Source organism: Dipodomys merriami, unplaced genomic scaffold (genome assembly GCF_024711535.1).
Source record: "Dipodomys merriami isolate MVZ:Mamm:240054 unplaced genomic scaffold, mDipMer1.0.p SCAF_1, whole genome shotgun sequence".
Taxonomy (NCBI): domain Eukaryota; kingdom Metazoa; phylum Chordata; class Mammalia; order Rodentia; family Heteromyidae; genus Dipodomys; species Dipodomys merriami.
The window spans coordinates 69515582-69543002 of record NW_027202270.1 but is presented as its reverse complement, the minus strand read 5'-3'; the positions used below and the strand labels follow the sequence as shown (position 1 = coordinate 69543002).

The window sequence follows — 27421 nt, the reverse complement described above, 5'->3', positions numbered from 1 at the left end:
GAAGGAGAGAGAGTTGATTTACTTAATCAAGTTTTCTGGGTAGAGGGACATGAATAGTGGTGTGAGTCATGCATATGTACAAATCCTATCATGAAAAATATTTAAGATCCATAGAAGAGGTAGCCTCTAACATTGTACTGTTTAAGGACCCACGTTTAAAATCTATATTTTTCCAAATCACATTCAGCTCCCTTAGTGTGACTTGACAGTTAATAATACTGAGGGTTCTCAGAACATAACAGAAAAGCACTAAGAAGAGGAAGGCAGCTTTATATATCTGCATGTCTCTGAAAGCAAAACGCCAGTTTATTAGAGTGTCAAATAGAGAAGGACACTTGTGGATATATTTTCTCTTTTCCATTCTGCCCACAAACCTCTTACTTCCTTTGGCATCCTTCTTTCCCCAAGTACTCGTTTAAGTGGTTAGCCAGTTCAAGTAGAAAAAATAAAAGGATGAGTTGGGAAAACCAAAACATACTCTCCCTATCCAAAGTTTTTCAGCAAAATTGCATCTCAGCCAGGTATGATGGGGAAAGAACTGGTATTAAATTAAACACAAAGTTTTGTGAAATAAAACTTGATTATTGTCTAAGTTGGATTGGTTATATATTATTTTTAATTTATTTCATTGTTATTGTAAAGGCAATGTACAGAGGGGTTACAATTACATAAGTCAGGCAATGACTACATTTCTTTTTGGACAATGTCAGCCTTCCCTAGCTCTTTGCCAGCTTTCCCATTCTGTCCCCACTTACAAGTTGTATAATTCATCTTCAACATAGTGTTTAATGAGTACCACTCTGCACTTGTTCACCCTTTGTCCCTTGCTGTGCCCTCCCTTACCCTTAATTTGAAGTACCAACAAACAACTTTTATTATGTAGAAACACTTTAGAAATAAAATCAGAGACTGAAGATTTAGCTGATACTGAATCTATACAATGGAAGGAATGAGAAAAATTCTCCATAATTACATGTAATTACATGTAATTAATGATAATTTTTAAATATTGTGTTTCATTTAGTAAATGAGATGATCAAATGTTAAATTCACTTCCATTTTTGATAGATGATTTCAGAACTAGGCACATGAATAAGGACAAGCAGTACAAAATTAATGACTCCCACATTTTATAATTCCTGAAAAGAGAATCAAAATGTTCCCTGGAAAATACAACATCGCTAATGATAGTTCTCTAGGTTATAATGGGCCTGCAAATTCATTCCTGTATTAGTCAAAAATCTTGTGTCAGGATGACCTTTAAGTATTATGACCATGTATAATTGAAAATGTTGTAGTACTATATGAATATAATTGAAAAGATTGGAGTATGTTCTACCTACAAATCAACATCATGTCTCAATTGGCAACTTTATTAGCTTTGCTTAAAGTGATGTTTTGATAAGTGTCTCCTCTAAACACTCTAGACTAAGAGTTGGAAATTTTGAGACTTTTTCTTTTGAGTGGGTGTTTCTGGTCTTGTAAGCAACTCAGGAAATGTGATTCAACTTTTTGTCCTCTCTTTTTTGGGTGTTAATGACATGTATTGTTTATTATTTCTAGCAGGAAAAAAATGATGGGACATATATCTAGGGTGGATTCCCAATATCTAGACCGATGCTAAACCTTGGGCTTAAAGAAGGGTAGTTAGAATTAAAATTTGCCTAGAAACAAGTAAATGAAAAGTCAAGGTAAAACAGCATATTCACAATAGCATCATGACACAAGCATAAAAATGAGAGAAGTGCATGAAGTTTATATAGAAAATTTCAAAGATTTCCAGAAAGAAGCTGCATGAAATCTAGATGAAGAAAGATTGGACGTCTTCATGTTTCTAAGCTCCCAGTTGTCAAATTGATCTCTAAATTTAATGATATTTCAATCAAATATCCCAGCAGAAACTTTTCTTTTGGTTAATATTGTCATGTTGGAAGGTAATAGAGTAACTGAGTACCAGAAGTAGTATTGGAAGAAAATGAGGAATTACTACCTAGTAGATACAGAGTTTGAGTATTGGTTAATGAGGGGGGGAGTAACAATGCTTGATAGGAAATGAACTCATGACCTTACTCATGTAACTGTAATCCCTCTGTATACTATCTTTGCAATAAAAAAGTATTTTAAAAAAGAATAGTAATAATAGTTTCACAACAATGTAAATTTACTTCATGACAGTGAATTGCTCACTTAAAATGGCCCAAACTGGCCAGGTAAGGTATATATGCACTTATAATCTCAATAGTCAAAGAGCTAAGGCTGGATAGTCCTGAGTTGGGGAACTATATATAAAGGGTGGGACTATATATACGGCTTTAGCTGTATATATAGTGAGAGCATATCTCATAAACAAGGGATAGAAAAGTAGCATATAAGAATGTAGAAGGGGTTCATTTCACCTAACATCATCTTATCTGGTCATATGTACATAGCTTTTGACCTTTTCTGCTTGTCCCAGATCTATACTAGTTATTGCAAATAAGGGAAACCATGGGACCTATGTTTTTGGGCCTGGCTTACTTCAATTAATATAATTTTTTCCAAGTCTTTCCATTTCCTAACAAATGGGGCAATGTCATTTTTCTGATGGAGGCATAAAATTCCATTGTATAAATATACCACATTTTCTTGATCCGTTCATCTACTGAGGGGCATCTGGGTTGGTTCCATATCTTAGCTATGGTAAATAATGCTGCCATAAACATAGTTGTGCTGGGAGCTTTAGTATGGTCTTGTTTGTGATTGTTTGGGTAATTGCCCAAAAGTGGGATTGCTGGGTCATAGGGGAGCTCTATGTGGAGTCTTTTGAGGAACTTCTATACTGATTTCCAAAGTGGTTGAACAAGTTTACACTCCCACCAACAATGCAGTAGGGTTCCCTTCTGTCCACATCCTCTCCAGCATCTGTTATTATTAGCATTCTTGATTATAGCTATTCTAACTGGGGTGAGGTGGTATCTCAACGTTGTTTTGATTTGCATTTCTTTTATGGCTAGAGAGGTTGAGCATTTCTTCATATGCCTATTGGCCATTCTTATTTTCTCTTCAGAGAAGTTTCTTTTTAAGTCTTTAGCCCACTTATTCATTGGGCAGTTGTTCTTTTGAGGATTTGTTGTTGGGAGATTTATTTTTTTGAGTTCCAAGTATATTTTGATATGAGACCCTTATTCATTGTATGGCTAGTGAAGATCTTCTCCCAATCTGTGGGCTTTCTATTGATCTTGCTAGCTATGTCCTTTGCCATGCAGAAGCTCTGCAGCTTCATGCAATCCCATTTGTCCAACATAGGGACACAAGTGTTTTTTTCATTCTTGTTATTGTTTCTAATTTATTTATAATGTACCATGTGATTTTTTGTTTCTTTTTATGTTCCTCCCCCATGGTATAACCCCTGTTTTCACTGTATTTGATGTCAGTGCCCTGCATCTTGTATATACACTTCTCTAATTTGAGGGGAAAGAAAAAAAACAAAATGCTTAAATAGGGATATAGGTTGACCCATTGTAACAATGAGATTTACAAGACACTATGTTGAAAACGAACTTTACAATTTAGGCTTAGGAGGGTGAGGGGAGTGTAGTTGTGGAGGTGGGAGGGAAGGGATTGTAGGGGAAAAACAAAGGAGGCAACAATGCTTGATGGGAAATGTACTCATTACCTTGCTCATGTAACTATAACCCCTTTGTACAGTATTTTTAAATAAAAATGTATTAAAATAAAAAGGGAAAAATGAAAATATGTAGAAGGAAAAAATTACTGGGAGAAAATGAGGGGAGAGGGTAACACTATTGAAAAAGAAATATACTCAATACCTGACTTATGTAACTGCAACAACTTTACAGTAATTTTTTTAAAAGAAGAGGTAGAAGGTAAAGATGCAGAAGACCTTGGTATTGATTCCTATCACAAACACAGATACACACACACACACACACACACACACACACACACACACACACACAAACACAGGTCAAATTTTTGAAAATATAATTTAAATAACATCTACCATAATTAAAGAAAATAATTCATTGAAAAGTTGAGTAATCGAGTGCCAATTATTACAGCCTGGCTTATTAATATCTAGCTTATCAACTAGGATAAGTGAAACTTGAAAGCATATACAATGCTGCTGGGAAAAAATGTACATAAGTATAGTTTGATAATGTAAACTCAAAACCATAATGTAAGTTACATTGAACTATGTATGACAATTGGGTCTCCTTAGGAATGCAATACTAGGATTCTTGCACAATTTTATTACTACTTCTTTAGACAACTTCTTCAGAGATCAAAAGGGTTTGCTGGTAGATATGCTCATTATTTTTATTGTTATGTTGGCTTAATGGAGATGTATGTTTCAAAATTCATCAGATCTTGTAGCTTGTGCACAGTTTAATGTATGCCAAGTAAACTTCAATAATCCCCTGTGAAAAATAACTCCTAGTGGATTGCCAGGTGCTGGGGGCTCACACCTGTAATCCAAGCTACTCAGGAGGCTGAGATCTGAGGATTGTGATTCAAAATGAGCCCTGTCAGGAAAGTCCATGAGACTCCTATCTCCAATTAACCACCAGAAAACTGAAAATGGCACTGTGGCTCAAGTGTTAGAGCGCTAGCCTTTAGCTGAAGAGCTCAGGGACAAAGTCCAAGCCCAGAGTTCAAGCCCCACGACGGACAAAAAAGAAAAAAAAATTCGCAATGGATAATAAAAAAAACATAAAAGCCAAAAAGAGAAAACTTTACTAATAGAAGAAAAATACCTTGATGATATTAAGGTAAATAAATGTTTCTTATAGAGTGAAGCACAAACATTTAAAAAATTCATAACAGAAAAATAAGGTTTGATTATCCAAAAGAATCATTAAGAAACACACACACACACACAAACACACACACACACACACACACACACACACACACGCACGCACACACTCACATACCCAGACAAACATAAAATAAAGTAATTCATTTTGAAATAATCCTGTGACTCAAGAAATAGAGTATGAGCCTTGAGCAAAAGAAGCTCAGGGACAGCACCAGACCCTGAGTTCAAGCCCTGGGACTGGCACAAAAAAAAAAAAAAAAAAGAATTGAACTCAAATTGGTATTTAAGACTTTAATATTTAACATTAAACCATCAAGCATAATCAAAATGGGCAATGATTTGATAGACAATTTCCCAAAGAAATACTTTTTAAAATATTTGAAAAGTGTTCCATATTTTTAATCATCATGGAACTATAAATAACAAGCTACGAAATTATTTTACTAAAATGGCTAAAGTTAAAAAGAGTAGTAATAGGGTTGGTAAATATGTAGAGATACTGAAAAAGAAACTAGTACTATCACTTGAAAAATTGTTATTTTGTTATAATTAAAATATACTTAGGGCTGAGAAGGTGGCTCAGTGGTAGAGCGCTTGCCTTGCATGCATGAGGCCCTGGGTTCGATTCCTCAGCACCACATAAACAAAAAGAAAAAAGCCAGAAGTGGTGCTGTGGCTCAAGTGGTAGAGCGCTAGCCTTGAGCTGAAGGGCTAAGGGACAGCGCCCAGGCCCAGAGTTCAGGCCCCACGACCAGACCAAAAAAAAAATAAAATAAAATAAAATATACTTCATGATGAATCAGATTCATTCCTAAGTAATTTCACCGATCCCCCCTAAAAGTTACATTTGCAAGAACAACAAGTTATTGTTACACAAATGCTCTTGGCTTTGGTTTTCTAGTTTTTATTGTTGTTGTTGTTATTTGTTTTTGTTCCAGTCCTGGGGCTTGAACAGGGTGTGAGTGCTGTCCCTAAGCTTTTATGCTCAAGGCTAGCATTCTACCACTGGAGCCACAGCTCTACTTCCATATTCTTGGTTTTTATGGTGACCAGATAGGAGCACAAATGTGTCAAAACACTGGATCGAATAATTAATATACTTATATTCTCTACTCTGCAATGATTAGTTTTTTTGGGTTTTTTGGGGGGAGGGGTCTAGTCGTGGGGCCTGAACTCTGGGCCTGGGGGCTGTCCCTCAGCTCTTCAGCTCAAGGATAGCACTCTACCACTTGAGCCACAGCACCACTTCTGGCTTTTTTTGTTTTTGCTTATGTGGTGCTGGGGAATCGAACCCAGGGCCTCAACTCTACCACTGAGCCACCTTCCCAGCCCCTGCAATGATTAGTTTTATGTGCCTATATGGAGTGGATTTTATTTGAGATAAATATTGAAAATGGTAAACATTGAGTAAATTATATTGCCTTCTAGAAATGGGGCCTGGGCAGTCTTAACATAATTATTTTAAAGTCTGAATATAACAAAAGAGTCAGGCAACCCATTACACAAGAATTTCTACTAAAAACAACAACAACAACAACAAATCTGTGGTCCTGAGCTCAAGGCCTCATGTTTGTTGGACCAGCAAGTGAACACGGATCCACACTATCAGGCTTGTTTGCCTCTGGGTATTTTTACAATGATGTCTTGATTGCTGCCCAGCCACACAACTGAGTACCTTGGAATTCCTTTTATTGCTGAGATGGACTTTCCTGCCCAAGCTGCTGTAACATGCAATCTTCTCAATCTCAGTCTCCCCGGTAAATTTTGAGGAAGCTCTGGGTTTAGAAGGGGTCTCAAGAACTTTTATGCCCAGGCTTCCTCAAACCATGGCACTCTTGCACTGTTTCCCAAATATCTGATATTATGGGCCTGAGATACTGGTATCCAGCTTACAAGAAAATCCTCTAGTGACTGTGAAAGGATTCATCACATCCATCCCAGGGGGCCACACAGAGGCAGGCAGCACAGGAGAAAGATTATTACAAGGTTTATTAGATGAGCCATATTTACCCCGGAGAGAGAGCACATGGTGGCCTCCACTATTTAGGTAGCAGCAGGGTCTGGGGGAGGGAGGGTAGGAAGTGAGGTAGATGGGAGTTCAGGTGGGCTTGGGCAGAGAGAGGGAGGGCCCAGCTGTATGGAGGGAACTTCATACAGGGAGAAGCTCAGGTTTGGGTGGAGCTGAGGACCAAAGGTGGGCATAATGCTTACATTCCTTGCTCTGAGTTTAATAAAAAAAAAATAGGGGTACCAGGTCGGAGCTATGGGTGGAGATTGTTTCCTGTGGAGCTACTAACTTCTGTAAAGGGGCAAAGTAGTCAGGGGTTCCTGTTTCATTGCTCAGCCAGGTACTGTTCAAGAAGCATCTGTTTGACAATGGTTGGTAAAGGTTCTCCTTTTTGTATGACAATAGTTATCTAAAATGTAAGACACAATTAATAAAGGGAAACATTGCTGTTAAGACAAAAATTGTTGTTAGTAGACCAAGAGAGGAATATGCCATGGGAGGATTGATTCCCAGAAGAGGCTATCAAAAACCTGAAATTACCTTTTTTGTCTTGGATTGGAGACATAGAATGGTACCTGACTCCCTGCATATTGGAGGAGGGGGAGTAAGACTTTTCCTGCTTCAGGATCACTAACCTGAGGAGGAGGTAGCAGAGATATCAGAGACAACTGTTGTCATGGGATCTTTTGACTACTTTATTCTGGCCTGGGGGCATCAAGGAAGACTGGAGCTGGGGGTCTTTAGGGTCTGGGTCTGCGCTGGGCAAGGCAGGGCAGTGTCAGTGATATCTCCAGTTGCTTGTAGAAACAGGATGGTCTTGACTTGTTCCCAGGTGGTATTCTGGGTGGGGGATGTTATCTTGTTGAAAGAGACTTTTGGAAAGATCATCTGACAAGGTGACAAGGTCAGTTAACATGAATGACATAGGAGAACACACATTGGCCATGGGCCAGAAACATTCCATTTGGAGTATAAGTCTAATTACAGCCCATTACAGGGAAGGAGGAATAATTGGACTTGGGGCAAGGAAGGCAGGAAGAGGTGTCTAGGGTCTTTTGGGAAACTGGGGAGGGGAAAGCATAATGGACTGGTTGGGAGTCAGAGGTTACTATAAGTACAAATAGCAGGTGACAAAGGTACTCTCTTCTCTCTCTCTCTCTCTCTCTCTCTCTCCCTCTTTCTCTCTTTCTTTCTCTCTCTCTCCCTCTTTCTCTCTTTCTTTCTCTCTCTCTTCCTTCCTTCCTTCCTTTCTTTCTTTCTTTCTTTCTTTCTTTCTTTCTTTCTTTCTTTCTTTCTTTCTCTCTCTCTCTCTCTTTCTTTCTTTCTTTCTTTCTTTCTTTCTTTCTTTCTTTCTTTCTTTCCTTCTTTCTTTCTTTCTTTCTTTCTATCTTTCTTTCTTTCTTTCTTTCTTTCTTTCTTTCTTTCTTTCTTTCTTTCTCTCTTTCTTTCTTTCTACCATTATCTATATATTTATGGTTTTTTTTTGGTCCAGTCTTGGGGCCTGAACTCTGGGCCTGGGCACTGTCCCTCAGCTCTTCAGCTCAAGGCTAGCGCTCTACCACTTGAGCCAAAGCGCCACTTCCAGCTTTTTTTTCTGCTTATGTGGTGCTGAGGAATCGAACCCAGGGCCTCATGCATGCAAGGCTAGTGCTTTACTACTGAGCCACCTTCCCAGCCCTTATCTATATATTTAGAAACAGGCAAAGACAGAAATTGAGGAAGATAGAGAAAATAATGCATACATCTTTTTTATTCTGTCTCTCTAGAATAGCCTGACTAATCTGGAATTCCAATGTATTAAAGGGTGTGGAGCAAATTTTACAGAATGAGCTTTATTAGTATTTTCAGGAACTCAGTCGAGCTCAATCCAACTAAGGATGTGAATATAATACATACATACATACATATACATACATATAAGATTGCCAAAATATTGTTTATTTTTCTTTATGAACCTTAAATATTCTCACTCCTAGGAAAATCAAGCTTGGGGCCTTATGGAGCTAATCTCATCAATTAGTCCTTCCCCCAGCATTCTTCCATAGATGTCTAGGTGTAGCCCCTTCATTCTCTCCTTACTCCTACAGTATCATTTTTTAAAATAAGTTTTTTATTATGAAAATACTGTACAGAGGGGTTACAATTACATGAGCAAGGTGATGAGTACATTTCTTATCAAGCATTGTTGCCTCCTCCTTCTTTTTCCCCTAACATCCCTTCCCTCCCATCTCCACAACTATTCTCTCCCAAACCCCACCTAAATTGTAAAGTTTGTTTTTCAACAAAGCATCTTGTACATCTCATTGTTGCAATAGGTCAACCTGTATCTCTATTTAAACAATTTGTTTTTTCCTTTCCCCTCCCCAAATTATACCAACATCAAATACAGTGAAAACAGATGTTATACTGTGGAGGAGGGAGGGAGAAAGCAACAAAAAAATCATGTGGTACCATATAAATACATTAGAAACAATAGCAAGCAAGAAAGAAAAAACACTTGTGTCCTTATCTTGGGGTTGATTTTGCTTAACATCATTTTATCTGCCGTTTTCTGCTTGTCTCAGACATATACTAGTTATTGCAAATAAGGGAAATCATGGGACCTATGTTTCTTTGGATCTGGCTTACTTCACTTAATATAATTTTTTCTGTCTTTCCATTTCCTAACAAATGAGGTGTCATTCTTTCTGATGGAGGCATAGAATTCCATTGTGTATATATACCACATTTTCTTGATCCATTCATCTACTGAGGGGCATCTGGGTTGGTCCCATATCTTAGCTATGGTAAATAATACTCTATCATTTTTATGGCTGCACTCTTACCAAAGAACCTTACTGTTTTACCAGAAAATTTGGGGGCCCACAGCTAGAATCTCTGTGTTGTTTTTGTTTTCACTTAGTTTTCTTAATGAGGTCCTATCCTTTTGGAAGCATCACAGGCCAACCTGCTCAGCCTGGTTCTCTGAAATACTCCAACAGTTTATCTTATCACTACTGTTTCTGCTGGGTTTCATGACTTCAAAGGCCTAGCTTAAGAATCAGCTGAAATCAGTGGAACACCAGAGAGCAAAGTCGATAAAGCACTGGATTTCAGAATCAGCCAACTATTGAGAGAAATTTGCAGAGTTTAGTACTCATGTTTCTTCAGTAACTTATTTTCAGGACTTTTTTCCCTCAAAATCCTTTTCATTGTGTCAGTATAAAACTCATTCCTGTTAAGTTTTCTGCTTTCTGCTTATTCTCTATTCCTAGAAACTAAAAATTGGAAAATGAATTCATTCAGAGGTAATAATTAAAATATCTGAGTAGTCCCATCTTGGCTTTATTTATCCTATAGAAAAGGACCCGAGATTCTATCACTTTCTGTTGCTCCCTAATTTATCATTTTGAGGGAGTTGCAGATATTGAAGCATTGCTTTCAGGAGCAAAAGTTATGGGGAAGCAAAGCAATCCTTAAAAAGATGTCGTGCTGGATGCCAGTGTCTCACCCTTGTAATCATAGCTACTTTGGAGGCTGAGATCTGAGGATCACAGTTCAAAGGCAGCCTGGAAAACGAAGTGGAGCTGTGATTCAAAGTGATATAGCACTAGCCTTGAGCAAAAGAGCTTAGGGACAACAACTGAGTTCTAGCCCCACGACTGACTAAAACAAACAAACAAAAATGTAGCATCATCATTCCTATCTTCAATCAATTTAACAGCTTCTGATTACACCTGTTATCCTTTGCCTAAAAGGCTTTTGTAATCTCATCCTACCCTGTGTCACCTTAGTTTTCCTATAACTAGGATCTCATTGGGCTGGGAAGGTGGCTCAGTGGTAGAGTGCTTGCCTTGCATGCCTGAGGCCCTGGGTTCAATTCCTCAGCACCACATAAGCAAAAAAGAAAAAAGCTGGAAGTGGCGCTGTGGCTCAAGTGGTAGAGCGCTAGCCTTGAGCTGAAGAGCTGAGGGACAGCGCCCAGGCCCAGAGTTCAGGCCCCATGACCGGACCCCCCCCCACAAAAGAAAGAAAGGATCTCATGATTTCATTGTAGTCAATCTCTTCCCTCCTATTGTGTTTGCAAACATAAGCAAAGATGTCTGCAAATCTCTCTCTCCTCTCACTGTTCTTTACATTATTGTTTCAATATTACTTCCATGTATGTATCTCAATGTGATGTGCTCTCTTCTTATTCAACACTTGTGCACAGTTTTGCTTCCAATATATATCCTGATATATAAATAATAAGCTGAATCATAGGTAAAGACTTAGAACAATACAATGAGAATTAGTCAGGTTTAGCTATGTATGCAGGAAAAAAGACAACTATAATATCTACAAAGTTAATGAACATTCAGAAAGCAGTGAGCATATTGAAGCACAATGGAGAAGGACAAGAAAGCTAATGGAAAGAATTGATGGGGGCTACATTTGATAGTGTTCTTATTAACTGGAGAGTTTTAGATCTTGCTAATTAATTTATCATGTAGATGTGAATAGATCAGGATATATGGCAATTCCCCACAAAATTTTGCTTTGAGACTTAATAAGGTATTTTAACTTAGTGTCTAAACCAATAATATTCATCATATTGATGAATACCTTATTGATGTCATATTGAATACCTTACATGTGTGCTCCCAAGTGGCAGATCACCTTAGAGTATTTCTCCAATTTTACTATAACAAAAATATTCTTGATTAGCTGAAAGTTATTTTGTGCCTTTATTAGATAGTGATTCAGAAAGTAGATTCGCAGATATTGAAATTTAAGAGTTAAAGGAGGAGATAAACATGGTGGCACAGACATGCAATCCCAGCACTCAAGTAGCAGAGTCATGAAAGTCAACATTCCAAGTCAGTCCTACTTAGTAAGTCCTGGACCAAAAAAGAAAAAAAAAGGAAAGAAGGTGAGTGCCAGGCAGGGCAGAAAGAAAGAAAAGAATAAAAAGAGAGAGAAAAGGAAAATACAGAAAGAAGATAGAGAAGATATGAACAATTGTAAGGTTTAGTATTCTACTTATTGTCAAAATGTTCAAAGCTTGACCACTGAACATTCTACTTTCTTAGTAACAAATATCACACAGCAGCTCTAGCATTGGATCAATTTTCCTTCAACATAGGATATCTTTGTTTTTTAGCAATAGTTTTCAATTTGATGAAAATGGCACTTTATTTGATTATAAGAGAAATTAAAAGTATTTCCTTACATTTATTAAATACATTTCAACACAGGAATTATTTGTGTAACTTGACCACTTTTCTATCTATATTCATTTGTTTTTATGCTATCCATACATTTATTTGATTTTCATTTGATTTAATTGATAGTATTAAGTATTTTAATGATAGCATCAAAATTTAAGAAAATGATATGATTGCAATTTTATTAATATTTAGACCAAATTTGTTTTCTTTAAATAATCTCCTTTTACAGACATGAACAATATTAAAAGGTTATATGTTTCTTTGTTCTTAGTGCTTTTGTACAATCAATAGAGTCATCTGATTTCAAATATAAACTCTCTGCAAAGTACTTTGCATTCACATTGCAGCGCATGTACAGAATTTAAAACAGATTTTTGATACGAGGTTTAACTATGCAGCCTAGGTTGATCTGGGGCTTGCAAAGATCAGACAGCCTTCAGACTCAGAATCCTCCTGCTTACCTTTCAAATGATAGGATTACAGTTGTGTGCTACCTCAACTGGGTTATTCATCTTCCTTACATTTGTTGTACAATCTTGAAAGACTTTTGCTTTAAATTTCATGGCTTTCACAATTGTAAAAATGTTGCTTTTGTCTATTTTTCTAGGTAGTTCTTCATGCAATGTGTATTTATAAAGGACTCTTCCTACCATAAGAGAAACAGAAATACACACACACACACACATACACACACACACACTCACACACACACACACACACACACACACACACACACACACACCAATGCACCTGGATCTGATGCTAGGCACTTTTCCCTATTCCTTTGACATCCCCTTGACTTTAATAATAGTACTCCTTAATAGTCATTTTTTGAATAGTTAAAATTAAATTACTTGTGTCCAAGTGTCATGGCATGTACCTGTAGTTCCAGCTACTCTGGAAATTATGGAAGGATTTTGACAACATAAAAATGTACACATTATGCTAATCATTACATTTACTTAATGTTATTTGTAACTGGTAAATTTTTAGGATGATATATAATATCACAAATTTGTGTGTATATACATATATGTGTATACATACATACGGATATATATACATGTATATATAAACATATCTGGAGTCAAACCAACAATTTTCTTTCAAAATAATTGTTTGCCTTTTTATTCCTAAAAATGACAGAATGTTATATGAACATCTCAAATTATGTTAGATCTAAAATCATAATGATATAAAAATCATAATCATCAAGAGACTGAACTAAGTAGAGGGAAAGAAATATCTTCTATATAGCTAAGATAAAAGCAGATTTTGAAGATTTGTTCAACCCTGTAATGACTCATTCTATGCTGTACTGAGAACATAGGAACATTTTAGTAAATATTGATTGATTGATTCACTGATTGCAAAACAAATTTGAGGGCATTTAAAATGTGAGTGATTTGCCTGAGCTGTACAAATAATATTACACAGAACTATTTCCTCATAATTTTTATGGCACATAAGTGTTCAATATGTTTGACTTGGCAATCAATAGATATTTATTGCTTACTAGCAGAAATCTCAATGATTTTGTAATCAAATAAGAGAAATGTACAATAGACATTCAACTATTAAAAAAATAAGAATTCAAAAAAAGGTGTTTGCGAATGACACATGTCTGGTCAATCATTCCTATATAAATGAGAAGACTTCTCTGATCTGATATCAATAGTTTTAGGTGGCATTCTTTAATACATGCAACTAAAATAGTTAAAATATGATATTTTAAATTAAAAAACTACCTAGTTTTCAAGTCTGAGGTTTTAACTCAGTTGCAAAGTGATTTTTCCAGTGTGCATGAGGTCCTAGGTTCTATCCCCATCACTGAGAAAGAAAAAAAATTCTATTTTGAAGCAAGAAGCTTTTTTGTTGCCAGTAGTATCAATGTAAGTGTTTTTAAAGTGCTAGAACAAGATAAAAAGCTTGATATCTCAATTTCATTGTTACATTTCCTATTTTATTCTGGATGTCTATGAATTCTTTGTTCCACTAAATCTCATTCCAATAACCTTAAGGAGAAAATCCAATTCAGTATCTAGTGATTAATATTCATATCTCTCTGTAATAATGCTTTTATCATGTATTTATTATGAAGGGGTTAAACTAGTTCCCCATATGTAGAAAATAAATACATATTTCCCTGATAAAATACAAAGAAAATGAAAACAAATAGGTGGATTTATGGATATGTACCTAAAAATCACTAAAGGATAGATGATTTTGTTTACAAAGCTGCCTTAATAACCAGAAGACATCCCTGCCAAATTCTTTTGATCATATCCATTGATGTCAGTAATAAAGAGAGTCACAATTCTTCGTTCAACTCTGCTCCATCCTGGCTCAGTTGTTTAGCCAGTCATGATTTTTAACATTAACCCCTGTCACTCTCTATACATTTTTCTCTCTCCCCCCTGTTCTATAAATACTATATAAGAAATAAATTACACAGACTACTCTTAATACTGGATGTTTCCAAATGAAAGTAAAATAGGCTCTTTCTCCCTCGCTTGCTTTCTTTCTTCCTTCCTTCCTTCCTTCCTTCCTTTTCTTCCTTCTCTCTTTCTTTCTTTCTTTCTTTCTCTCTCTTTTTTCTCTCTTTTTCTTTCTCTCTCTTTCTCTCCTTTTCTTTTTTCTTTCTTTCTCATAATATCATGCCTGACACTCAATATCCTCCAAATTTTGCCTTCTAAGGGCTTGAATTAGACATATGATCCCCCATGCCCAGTTTTGCTTATCATTGATACTATTTCTTCACCAATTTTTCTGAGTTAAGTGAGTTGATACATTAATAGCAGGAAAACAGAGTAAGCATTTGATAAACATTAGCAGCTTGTGCCTTTACTTTCGTTTAGCTATTGTCTTAATATGCATGACTGTCACACCCTCTGTTTCCCCAACCTTCTCCCCATCCTTTAGAGCATTTTATTTGTGAAAATGAAGGCAGACTGGAGTAAGTAACAAGGCTCAGCCCTGCCCCAGTCCGGAAAGCAATGATTGGATAAGAATATTCAAAGGGGTGACATTGACCAAGACTCTTTTTTTTTTTGGTGGTCCTGGGGCTTGAATTTGGAGTTTGAACTCAGGACCTTGGTGCTATCCCTGAGCTTCTTTTACTTGAGGCTAGTGCTCTACCACTTGGTCACAGCTCTACTTCTGTCTTTGATTTGTTGGTAGTTATCGGAGATGAGTCTCATGGACTTTCTTACCTGGGCTGGCTTCAAACTACAATCCTCAGATCTCAGTCTTCTCAGTAGTTAAGATTACAAGTATGAACCACTGGCACCCAAAAGCTAAGATTCATTTTATCAAGATGCATTGTATGCACAAACTGGTTTGTTAAATGGCAATAAAATAATAATAATAATAATGCATATCTAACAAAAGAAAGAAAAGTGAAGGAAGGGGTAGATTGGGAGGATTGGGTAAGAAATGGGATGCATTGATCAAGAAATACTGAATTTGTAAAATGCTTTGTTGAATGTTAACTGCCATGTACAACTACTTAATGATAAATAAATAAATAAATAAATAAATAAATAAATAAATAAATAAATAAATAAATAAATAAAACAATGGGCAGTCAGGAGCTGGTGCCTCATACTTGTAATCCTAGCTACTCAGCAGGCTGAGATCTGAGAATGGAGATTTGAAGCCAGCCTGGGCAGAAAAGTTGCCATGGTTGTCTCCAATTAACCACTCAAAAATTGGAAGTGATGCTGTGGCTCAAAGTGGTAGCACATTTGTGCTGAGCAAAGAGCTCAGGGACAATGCCCAGGGCCTGATTTCAAGCCTTAAAACCAACAAAAGAAGACAATAATTTAATAGATTTTTTAATATGCTGAGAAAATTTCCAGCAAATAAATTCAATTCAGCATCTTTATGTCTCGTTTATATGTCTGAAGAAGACAATATTTCGTATTTCTGACTTCAGTGAAACACGCGGAAGCCTTGTATAAACATTTTCTCAGTATTATGCAATTATTTTTCCAGAAGGTTTTGGCAAAAGAGAACTGTGGGTTTGAGACCAGCCTGAGAAACATAATAAAGTGCTGGGTCATAGGGGAGCTCTATGTGGAGTCTTTTGAGGAACCTCCATACTGCTTTCCAAAGTGGTTGAACAAGTTTACACTCCCACCAACAATGCAGTAGAGTTCCCTTCTGTCCACATCCCCTCCAGCATCTGTTGTTATTAAAGTTCTTGATTATAGCCATTCTAACTGGGGTGAGGTGGTATCTCAGATTTGCAACAATGAGATGTACACGACCTTATGTCGAAAAACGAACTTTACAATTATGGCGGGGGGGGGGGGGGGGGGCGGGGGGCGGGGACGGAGTGCAGTCGTGGAGATGGGAGGGCAAGGATGATAGGGGAAAAACAAAGGAGGAGGCAACAATGCTTGATAAGAAATGTACTCATTACCTTACTCATGTAATTGTAACCCCTCTGTACATTATTTCCACAATAAAAAAAAAAAACCTTATTAAAAAAAAAAAGTAAAGTGCTATCTGAAATGAAACTGTCGCCAGGGTTTTCGACCTTGTTGCCCTTAGGCGACAAGGACTGCAGTGGGGAGGAGGGGAAGGCTGTGGAAAGTTCTGACCCATACCACACCTCTGTTGATTGAAACTTTACCCCCAGAGAACTAACTACATGCCTGGCACTGCCAGCCTCTTAAGGACATAGACAAAAAGCTCCTGGTCCTGCTGAGCGATGGAAGGACCCTTAGAGGATTCTTAAGAAGCATTGATCAGTTCGCTAACTTAGTGCTGCATCAGACTGTGGAACGTAATTACATGGGAAAAAAAAATCGGTGATGTTTCTCAAGGGATTTTTGTGGTCAAAATATGATCCTACAAGGAGAAAACGATTTGGAAAAGGAGCGTGGCACGCCTCTGCAACAACTTGTCAGTTGAAGAGATCTTAGAACACAGGGTAGAAAGGCAAACCAAGTTGCAGACCCAGAAGCTGAAAGTTCAGGCCCTTAAAGATCCGGGTCCCTCCATTTCTGGAGCACGCACTCTTGATAGTATTACGTTCCTTGGTCAGAAGCTCTAACTCTGGGTGATCAAGAGCTATGTCATTGACAGAAAGTGACATCCTGGTCACCTCATACACTGAACTGTAATTTTGAAATCATTTTTATAATATGAAGAATATATAATATAATATGAAGAATATATAATATATATAATATATATATATAATATAATAATATAATATGAAGAAATCAAGAGGTTTTATTTAACTTTATTTAAATAAGAAAAAAAAACCATTGTTTAAGGAAACAGTGGCATGAACTCCTTTCACCCTATGTGTCTGGTGTGCTGGCAGCTACATCTTGGTATCCCTTTTCTTCTCCCAAAGTACAGTTTGTGGGAGACATTGTGTATTTCTTTGTAATTTGTAATTAACATATGAATCTCATACCCTGCTCCCCACAAAACAAAATAAAACAAATGAACAAAACTAAACAAAAAAAGTCTTCAAAGAATGCTAAATCTAATGAAGATATAAGATAGGGGAACAAATGGGTTATTACTGTTAGTCAAAGCATTCAGCATTCAGTTGCTAAGCAACTGGAATAATGAAATCACAAGTGCTCAGAAAGGATTTATGGACAGGAGTATCCCAGGCAAAATAATGAGTGAATACAAAACATTGAAAGTGGGCAAAAGGAACAAGAAAGAGGAACAGAGTGGTGGCCAGTATGTCTGAAGATGACTACGAAAAGAGTAGTAGGATTAGAGCTGCAATCAGCCCAGTAATCTAGACCATGAAGGACTTCTCTGATCTCTTCAAGACAGAGGGTAATCTTCCTTTCCTCTACAGGAGGGGGCATATCCTGTTGGAAGTGACACAATCTGATTGATTCCTTTTAGACAAATTTCAGCCATCTATAGGAAGAAGCCTGGATTCATGGTGAATAATACCTACATCATGTGCATTTTACTCTTTCTTGCTAAGTTTTTCAGCAAGACAGGGTATAGAGGAAGTCTTGGTTTACTATTACAATCTGTGTAGCCTTCAATGCTTTGAAAGTCTCTTTTTGTACTTATAAATATTTTGAGTATATCATTTATTTTTACCTTCAGAAATATTTTAAGGTGTTCATTTCTTTAGAACTAACCTTACTCCTTCTGGAAATGGGGGGAAATGAATGACCTTCATTCCAATCCAGGAGTATTACTTTTTATAGATGTAGCTCCAAATTTTTGTTGACTTTAGTCCTAAGTGAAATTGCACATTAAACCTGGCTGATTCAAATGGGTAAAATCATCAATATTTCACTTCTTACTTCTTCTAAAAAAAGAAAAAAGGAAGCAAAAGAAAAAAAACCTAAAGCCTGATGTGCTGAAATAAGTTTAAAATCTAAACCACAATGTTATCTTAAATTTAATTTTGGCAGGAAGTAGATACATTTTATCCTGAAACAACAGAGAATTGATCTTGTTGAGATTGTTACTCTTGTATGGATAGAAATCAATATTAACAATAGCATTCTCCACTGCACATTCTGGCAGGGAAATTTTTACCATTCATGAAGGAAGACAAGTGGAGCTTACCCTTCATTGTAGTGTCACAGCCCACTTCTGATGGAAAACATTTTTATCTGGAATTCACTAAGTCATTTATCATAGTAAGACATCACAGGTAATGAGACAGCATCAGATAGCTATAGGGAAACTGTCTTCATTAATTATATTGAGGGGTGGAATTGGGGTCTGTGAACTTCCAGTGGCAGAATCACAAATAAGGTAATGCAATTTGCCATTCAAATACACTTAAGTGCAATATATTGTTAATGTCTTTTTTATTTATTTCTTCAAATGAAGGCTCAACTCTTAAGTCTACATGCTAATGACTAACATGCAGCTAATTGCTTGACTGTGTAAGCTGAACTTACTAATAGCATTGCATTTAAGTTCTTTGAGAAATCTTCTGGCAGTTAGCAGCATATTATGGATAAATGTAACCAGTATAACAAATGTTGAAGAATAAAGCAATTTTCAAGCCAGCCTTTCCACCACAATTTTGTCTGGATGATTAAAATTTCAAGAGCAATTTGCAAAGACAACCAGCTTTCATGTCCATTATCCAAAAACATTCAGGTAATGATCATTTGTAATAGAATGATCAACCAATATCCCCATAATGACAAATAGGACATAGCTTCAAGATAATTTTGATTGAATCAATAAAGGTATATGAAAAACTTATCCTACCTTAGTTACTTGTATAAAGCTTAAAAATTTAGCTGAATAATGGTTAATAGTCAATATTAGTAATTAGTAATAATGGCCAATTATTGTTAATTATTAATAGTAATAATTAGTAATAAATATGATTAGTTTTAATTTGCTATAATCAACAGTAATTTGATTATATATTAATTAGATTATATATTAATTTGATATTTTCTGTTGAGAAATTTATAGAATTTTACATGAATTTTCTAATTAATATTTTCTGTATGTCTCAAACTAGCTCCTGATTGTTTTGCTGGGAGAGTTGTAGAACCTCTGTCATACTATTATTTATCTCTACATTCACTCATACATTTACTATTTACAATGTGTTTAGGATTGAACTTAATGTTAGCATGTAATTATATTTTTTCTTTAAAACTACACTAGTTTTTCCACTTAAGTTTATCAGAGCTTTTATATTTTGGCTTACCCATTTTTAGCTTTCTGAATTTTGTAATTAAGAGTATTGTGTAGTAAAATTTTCTCACTCTTTCATGCAAAGACCTGAGACTAAGTAAATCATTGATCAAATATCCATATGCCTATCACAAATTATTTTTCTCACAGAATCAATCTCAAAATATTTTGCAATAATATATTAGCTTTGGGTAGATCTCAATGGATTAATTTTTTAATCTGATTAATAATCAGATATTTAAGTTCATTAAATACCTGTTACATGGTGAATTGATGTATGCATCTGCGTGGATATGTTTTTTTAAGTGTTCAGTGGATCTAGGAGAATTTGTTGGTGTGGTATGAGCACATAAAAATTACAATTCACCGGGCTGGGAAGGTGGCTCAGTGGTAGAGCACTTGCCTTGCATGCTCGAGGCCCTGGGTTCGATTCCTCAGCACCACATAAGCAAAATGAAAAAAGCCGGAAGTGGCACTGTGGCTCAAGTGGTAGAGCGCTAGCCTTGAGCTGAAGAGCTGAGGGACAGTGCCCAGGCCCAGAGTTCAGGCCCCACGACCGGACCCAAAAAAAAAAAAAAAATTACAATTCACCCTCAAAGAAACAACTGCCCAATAAATAAGTGGGCTAAAGATTTAAAGGGAAACTTCTCTGAAGAAGAAAGAAGGATGACTAATAGACACATGAAGAAATGCTCAACCTCCCTAGCCATAAAAGAAATGCACATCAAAACAACATTGAGATACCACCTCACCCCAATTAGAATGGCAAAAATCAAGAACTCTAACAACAGCAGATGCTGGAGGGGATGTGGACAGAAGGGAACCTTACTTCATTGCTGGTGGGAGTGTAAATTTGTTCAACCACTTTGGAAAGCAGTATGGAGGTTCCTCAAAAGACTTCACATACAGTTCCCCTATGACCCAGCAATCCCACTTTTGGGCATTTACCCAAATGTTTACAAACAAGACCACACTAAAGCTACCAGCACAACTATGTTTATTGCAGCATTATTTACCATAGCTAAGATCTGGAACCAACCCAGATGCCCCTCAGTAGATGAATTGATCAAGAAAAGGTGGTATATATACACAATGGAATTCTATGCCTCCATCAGAAAGAATGACATTGCCCCATTTGTTAGAAAATGGAAAGACTTGGAAAAAATTATATTAAGTGAAGTAAGCCAGGCCCAAACAAACATAGGTCCCATGATTTCCCTTATTTGCAATATCTAGTATATGTATGAGACAAGCAGAAAAGGTCAGATAATGTGATGTTAGGAAAATGAACCCTTAGATATGTATTTAAAAGTTTTTTTTATTTCATGCATTGGTTTCTAATGCATTTATAAGATTATTTCTTTGTTGCTTTGTATGTCCCTCCCCCACAGTATAACCCCTGCTTTCACTATATTTGATGTCGGTATAATTTGTGGAGGAGATGGGGAAAAACAAGTCGTTTAAGGATACTGGTGGACCCCTTGCAACAAAGAGAAGTACAAGTTGTCATGTCGAAAACGAACTTTGCAACTTTGGTGCGGGGGGCGGAGGGTGGGGGGGTGGGGGTTGCTGGGTAGGTGGGGAGGAGAATGGGGTGGGGGGCAAGGGGAGGCTGGGAAGGGATGTGAAAGGTAAACAAAGGAGGAGGCTGCAATGCTTGATAAGAAATGTACTCATTATCTTTCCCATGTAATTGTAACCCCTCTGTACAGTATGTTCACAAAAAATAAAAATAAAAAAATTACAATTCACAAAATTCAGGTTAATGATAATCATTTTTTTCCCACTACCTAAAAATATAGCATGATCTCAGGATGGTTACCTTTATCATACAACTTAGCAAAGTTGTTGATTCTTACTTTTCCCTATATAGTGGAGGTATTGTTTACAACTTATTTCTTTTGACTGTGAGTATGATTTAAATTAATGAAAATAGAAAGTGTGTATCTAATATAAAATGGTCAAATGAATTAGACAGTTATATTATAATAGATACATAAAGAAATGTTAAATATCCTTAGACACAAAGAGAATATAAATCAAAGCAACACTGGAATTCCATCTTATCAAAATCAGAGTTGCAATCCTCAAGAAAAAAAAACTCTTGGGCATCCCCAAAGGAGCATAAATCAACATGCAAGAGAAATAATGGCATAGATGCATTTATTAAAACCCTATTGATAATACCCAACCTCTGGAAACAGTCTAGGTGCCACAAAAAATGATGAATGAATAAAGAAAATATGTATGTGTGTAAGCACTGGAATATGATTAACCATAAAAAGAATACAGCTATATCATTTTTAGGAAAATAAAGGGAACTGGAAATTACCATGTTTAGATAAACCAATCTCAAAAAGCCAAACATTACACAATTTCACTAATATGTACACAATCAAGTATAAAATTATGATGACGATAACAATATGAAATGAATGTAAAAAGGAGATTGGGAGATCAATGGAACAAGAAATGGAAAAGAAAGATACGGTAAAGAAGATTGATGTATTCTACAAATATATTTACACACATACATACATATGTGTGTATATATGTATATATTTATATTATATACTAAATATGCATATATTTATTATATATTTTATATTTATGTATGCATTTATGCATGTATTTATATTTATATAAATATATAATTATATAGTTATATACTTCATAGTATATGTTATGTCATATATAGCAATATAATATATTATATATTATATAACAATATAACATATTATATATGTATATATTTAAACTTTTCCCCTAACTTCCTTAGAAGTGGTTATAAAAGAGTGAAGGTCTTCCCTTCTGCCCTTGCACCAAAATCAGGAACGAAAATTGCTGCGACACAAAATTCACCTTAAGGTGAGATTATATAAACCTTTCTGAAAATAACCATTATCTTCCACTTCTACTTACTTCACTATTTGTCCCACCATGAGGTATTTATTTTTCCTCCTATCCCAAATACCTTTCCCTTCCTTTGTTACAATATCTTAGTATATAAGATCCTGAGTCTAACAGGGCAGGGAGTATAGTTCAATGGTAGATCATTTGTTTATGTTGTACAAGACCCTAGGTTGTATCTCCAACACTACAAAAAAAAGATGATCTCAAATCCAACCATTTCTCTGTTTTCTCACTTCTTTTCTATGACTTTCTCTGATATAAAGTATTAATTAAATTGTAATTGCTTTTCTTCTATTACCTTTGCTAATTTAATTCAGGAGCTTCTAGTTACTTCCCAGAAGATTAAAGGAAAAGTCTTCCTATCAAAACTCTAATAGACACAAATTATTTTTTTTCAAATTTAAAACACTTCAAAGTCTAGGTATATTCTCCAGAGCTGTTGATTTTGATAGTTTCAAATTTGTCCAATCCTAATGTAGTATCTCACACTAGGCATTGCTTTTATATATTAAAATATATATTTTAAACAAGTGATATATATATTTTAAACAAGTGATGCTTGGAAATTTAAATATCACCTGTTTAAATTATTTCTGTAATTGAAAGGCAAGTGGTGTGTGAAACTAGGTGAGTTGATGAATACGCAGAAGAGAAGGAAGGAAGATACTCGCAAACATTTCCTGATCAACATTTGCCCTCTATTTGGTCTTTTCCAGAAATCAGTTGTATAGGTTAGAAGCATAAGTAGCATCATAAATATCTTAAAGTGATGCATGATGACAGTTCCACAGAGGTTTTGAAGAAAAATGTGGCATATTTAAGCTCCTCTTTTGACATTTCAGGTCAGCATCCAGTACAACAATGTCTCTCCATACCAATCTCTGGTGCCCTACTAAGTGACAGGATTCTGATAGGGGCAGTGCCCAACTGACTCATTATTGCAGAGCTCATGCTTCTGACTCATATGCATGGTCTCTGCTTTTATGAGGCCATCTGTAGAGAAATAAATTATCATAAAACTGACTGAGTGTGTCCTATGTGCATCTGCTTGACTGTGTTTGATATAATTGACTGACAATAATAAAGAGTATTGGGGAAAAAGAGTTCTCAGGATTGTCAAGTGAGTGTCATCTGACTGGTGACTTCTAAAGGTTGGTCAGGATACAGATGGGCTTAGAGGAGAATGAAACCATCCAAGGAGAATAGGACAGACAGGACATAAGGAGCATAGTAGCATGGCATCTGTATCTGCATTGGTAGGGGATTGGTGGCGGGGGAGCGGTCAGGGAGGGAAAAAAAAGAAGCATTATGTACAATTACATTATTCTCATTAAAACAGAAAATTTATGTTGTCAAATACTAGGAGATAATTTTGAAACAAAGGTTTGATGAAAGTACTAAATACCATCCTATAGTTTTGCTTTTAGGTCATCTCTTTAGGACACTTCATTTCAGGACACCACATTCCACTAAGACATGTGCACAGCCACCTACAGCTTATGTCTAAGCTCACACTGTGTGGAGGGCGTGGCTTTTATGCTCTATGTTCCTCAACATGCAAGAATATGAACCTGTGAAAGGCAGCATACAACCAGACCAGACACATGGGTATTAATGGAAAAATCTTGAGGCCATTTTTGAAAGGATTGTATAGAATAAAATGAAGAATATATAAAAACTAGCTGAGCCATGTCTGTAATGAGATACATGTCACTCCATATATAATGAACTACAATATATTTGAAGTATTATGTTGTAATCTTACTAACCCCCATTCATTGGATAACTAATAGAAACAACTGGCAGAGCAGAGCACCAGTGGATGACATCTATAATCCTTACTATTCAGGAGGCTAAGATTTGAGGAACCAGGTTCAAAGGCAGCCCTGGCAGTAGAGCCAGTGAGATTCTTATCTGCAATTAATGATCAAAAAGCCTGAAAGGGAGCTATGGCAGAAGTGGTAGAGCTCTACCCTTACCCTTAAGCAAAAAAAAACCAGGTTCAAAGGCAGCCCTGGCAGTAGAGCCAGTGAGATTCTTATCTGCAATTAATGATCAAAAAGCCTGAAAGGGAGCTATGGCAGAAGTGGTAGAGCTCTACCCTTACCCTTAAGCAAAAAAAAAAAAAAAAAAAGCTCAAGGACAGTGAACAGACTCTGAATTCAAGGGGTGAAGGCAGGGGAAGAATAAATTTGGCAGAAATTTCCTATGATCTGATACAGTTAGTTGCCTGTACCTTTCCCTGTTGCTTCATTATCCCTGTTGATCATCTGATATTTCTCAATATTCTCTTTTTAATTCCTCCAATACATGTCTGGATGATACCAGGTCATCATTTTGTCATCATTATTTTCTGAACAAAAGTGTAATCTAACAGTCAGATTGGAACTTTTCCTTTCCATTCTGGTCATGGTTTCAATTCAGAGATTTTTTTTCCTCCTTGGCAAAGCTGTGTTATTAACTTCAGACCACGTACTTGTTAGGCATGAGCTCTTCTACTTGAGCCTCTATTTTCAGTTTCAGCTAAGGTCTCAATCTTGAGCAATCTTGGACCATGATCCTATTACTTCCTCCCCACCAGTAACTGGGTTTACGCATATGCACCACCACATGGAGTTTTGATTTTTGGAAATTTGGCAATATAAAACACACAAACATGTTGGTAGGGAGAAAAGGGAATAGGTTGAAGAAGAGAGAATGATGAAAGGAGTGATTCCAGTCAAGATGTACTTTACATATGAAAGGACACACTGAATGTTAACCCCCGTGTATAACTATTTGAAAATAAACAATAAAGATAAAAAAGAATGACCAATTCCTATCAGTCTTAGTATTCAAATAATAAGTTTAACAACTTGAAATTATAGTGAGGTTATTTGCACATGAGTGTGAATTACATATGGTCCTGTTTTTGAGCAACAGTTTCTGAAATAACAAAGTATTAATTCTTCTTTAAAAGAATTTGTATAAGTCAGAGGTATGGCTCAAGCAGGAGAGCACCACCCATGAGGAAGCGAGCAAAGCAAGCAAGAGCCTGAGGTTCTAACACTAGAACCAACACCAAGAAAAAATAATAAATAAATAAATAAATAAAAAATCAGTCAAAAAGAAAAGGACTAATACTCCTTTTCCACATGATTTTTTTTACATTTGCATAATCCAGATCTTTGGAATTTGTGTCAATATTTTGTTCGTTCAGTAAATGTTCAGGGTGTAATGATTAACTCTTTAGTTCCAAATTCCACAGATGTCTTTGGATTTGTGACAATATGCTTTTATCTATTCATAGATACAATGCTCAAAATGAGAACTCTGAGTACTTGCTTAAAATGTTGAGCAAATCATGTGAACACCAAACTCACAGCATGGTGCCACTATAAAGACAGTAGCAATATACTTATAGACAGTCTGTGCAGGGAATCAAATGGATGAAAGATAGTGTGACAAGTAAGAAAGGCAATCAATTAATCAATATATTAATATATCAACATTCATATATGGTCTTCTGCTAGATCCATTCCAGACATCATAAAAGAAACTAATGAAACCTTGTCTTAGTTCTCATTTGGAAATCTCATTTTTTATTCAAATATTGCTATTGTTTTCAAATATTTATTACAATATTCCAAAATGGTAATCTTTATTAATTCATATTTAAAGAGAATAGAGTGACCTTAATGAGTTAAATATCAGAATGAAGTTCTTTTTTTTTTTTAATTTTTTTTTTTTTGAGTCCGGTCATGGGGCCTGAACTCTGGGCCTGAGCTCTGTCCCTTAGCTCTTCAGCTAGCACTCTACCACCTGACTTCCAGCTTTTTTTTTTTCCTGCTTATGTGGTGCTGAGGAATTGAACCCAGGGCCTCATGCATGCAAGGCAAGCGCTCTACCACTGAGCCACCCTCCCAGCCCCAGAATGAAATTCTTGGGGAAAGATTTTTCTGTATCTGTCTCTCTCTTTCTCTCTCTTAAGACCTTCATAGCAAGATTTAGGATGAGAAGTTTCAGAAACAAATGTAGAACATATTAAGAAGTGAGAACTAATGTAGCAAGAAAGATTAAGAAACATTTCCTGTAGCATATTCTGAAATAGTGACATTTTGCTTAAGAGAAGATTTCCTCAAGAGACATAACTTGAAGTCAAAGAAGATGATGTGCTCTGCAGTAGGAAAGGACCCAGCTGGGGTAAGGGGCCTGTGTCCAGGGGACAAAGAACAAATTGTAAAAGTTAAAACAGCCTTAAAATTATGTTGCTTACTGATTGCCTACTCACATTTTGCATGTGGAAAGCATCTAAATGATGCTGTAGGATTATTGTCACCTTCAAAGTCAAATAGAGACTTTTCTTCTTTCCCCTAAATACGTTTTGAGTTTGGAGATTGAGAATGATCAATTTCTATCAGAGGTACAGTGCTTTACTCAGAATACTGAGTTTATGATCTATCATTTTTTGAGCTATATTATAATAGCTTAACTCTGAAGATAATGTTGCCAAAGTAGTCCCCAAGCAGGATCTAGATAATAGATTTTAATACAGATTAGAATAAATTGCAATATGTTTCTTCAGGGCAGGAAGCTGGTGTAGTTACATCTCTGCATGTGCAGCCAATGTTTATGTATTTAAATGTAAATTGTTTTCTTTAAAAGAAAATATTATATTGAATATTGATGCAAAAGAACTACATGTTTGTGTTTCATTTCCCTCTGTGGTAAAACTCATTTTATGTAAATTATTTGTATCAAATATGTCTTTTAAGGAAGCAGATTTATAGAAAAATATGGATTTTTCTATATCCATATGCAGTTTCATTCTTAGTATAA

The 27421-nt window shown here is 36.0% G+C and overlaps 1 pseudogene; it reads left to right on the top strand.

Annotated features, from left to right (window-relative positions):
• Window positions 1-2192: 2192 nt before the first annotated feature.
• LOC138837180 (U6 snRNA-associated Sm-like protein LSm1 pseudogene) lies at window positions 2193-17081 on the top strand (annotated as a pseudogene).
• Window positions 17082-27421: the final 10340 nt, after the last annotated feature.